At 35.6% G+C, this 1,620-nt stretch overlaps 1 protein-coding gene across 1 annotated transcript in view; it reads left to right on the top strand.

Annotated features, from left to right (window-relative positions):
- The window catches only part of LOC117116510 (MAM and LDL-receptor class A domain-containing protein 2-like), a 47,602-nt gene that overhangs the window by 26,221 nt on the left and 19,761 nt on the right, over window positions 1-1,620 (top strand). The gene's annotated exons all lie outside the window — the stretch shown is intronic.

Genomic DNA, 1,620 nt, shown 5'->3' with positions numbered 1-1,620 from the left:
ATAATTTTAATAAAGTTTAGCTCCAGAGTTTAAAATTCCCGGCATCAAGTGGTCAATCGGAAAGAGCAATTGGTCTGTCCTTCCAATCTTCCTCCCGTTCTTCTGACCATCTAAGATCTACAATATAATACAATAATATATGACATCACAAAGAATCTACAATTCCGTTTCAAAGCTATAAAGTTACATTTTACATTGCACACAAGCAAGGGTAAGTACAGTAATAATCAATACTTGCACATTTAATTATTAAGAACCAAAAACAAATACATGAAAACTCACGATCACGATCTTATGCCCGCTTCGTGTTGGTTTTAGGTCTGTCCTGTAACATCGTCACACCAGTACGTGAAACCGAGCCACAGTACCCAATACACCATACAACGCACGGAAATCTACGGCACAGCATACAAGACACAAGGCATTACCCAGCCAATCCCGCACGCAGCCGTTCCACTCAACAAAACAAGGGAAAAAAAATAACACTTTCACCACAACGCTTCCCTCAAATACCATCGCGCACCTGAGTCATGCTTTATTATTTAAATAACCACACATGATGCAAATATACGCTGAAAGTCATGTTTATTCAAATACAAAAAAAACACGAACTTGTTACAATTGGAACCAAATAGAAACCATTGATGAAGAAAGCTTTTGTACATTCAAAGTCCATAATGAAAACTTTTTACATAAACCAAAATGTAGACTCTTAAACCCATTAAAAATCATAGGCAAGACCATTCTCGACTGGATAAACCATGACCGGCTCACAAAAACACAAATGTACAAATGGAAAAACACCATTTCTGTCACTGATGATTTATACCCATCTAGCACAAACCAAGAAGTCTATCTCTTTTAACATTTTGGAACTCTAATTATCTATCACAAATTTTGCTATCATACGATATCTAGTACGCACGAAAGCACACCGGAATCTCTGAAGACAAAGCAGATATTATTATTTACTCAACATTGGCTAAGAAAAATTTAGACGACATGTTTAACATTACTTGGGGGAGTTACGGCGGCGATAAAATATATGTCTGATTCTTTTTGTTCTCTAATTACTTACCCTAAAACTTGGCAAAACCAATATCTGTTTTTGAATAATTGCCCTTAACATTTGGGAGTCTATACTACTTAGGCATTGAACTTTCTAGTAGTAAATGAGTACCTTGTAGGATGGTATGACATATATGACATGTCAAAGTTTTTTATAGCCACTCGTTTTGTTAGACTTTGGAATTTGTTTTTTTGTTTGTGATAATTTTAAATTATTTAAAGGCAAAACTCAAAAAAATGTTCTATTGTAAATCTTAGTTTTTTACTGTTTATATATTTATTTTGTTTTTGGTAATTTGTGTGTTGTGAGCCGCACGTCCTTCTGGCGACAGTGGATTTCTGCTTTTGTGACTCCTGAGCCGTCATGCCAAATGAATAAAATAAATAAAATAAATGTATGGGTAGAGCGCGTTCAAGCAGCAATGACCAGGGATACTCTCCAGCAGAAAAAGTTGCACAATGTGCAGATCTGCCAATTCAGTATCCAGTAACCAAGGAAATAATGATGGCAGCGCCTTGTATAATCACTTGTAGAATCTGTTGAATGGTATA

Source organism: Anneissia japonica, unplaced genomic scaffold (assembly GCF_011630105.1).
Source record: "Anneissia japonica isolate Jap-2015-1 unplaced genomic scaffold, ASM1163010v1 scaffold287606_len166773_cov115, whole genome shotgun sequence".
Taxonomy (NCBI): domain Eukaryota; kingdom Metazoa; phylum Echinodermata; class Crinoidea; order Comatulida; family Comatulidae; genus Anneissia; species Anneissia japonica.
Note: the sequence above shows the minus strand (reverse complement) of the source record. Positions and strands in the feature narration are given on the sequence as shown.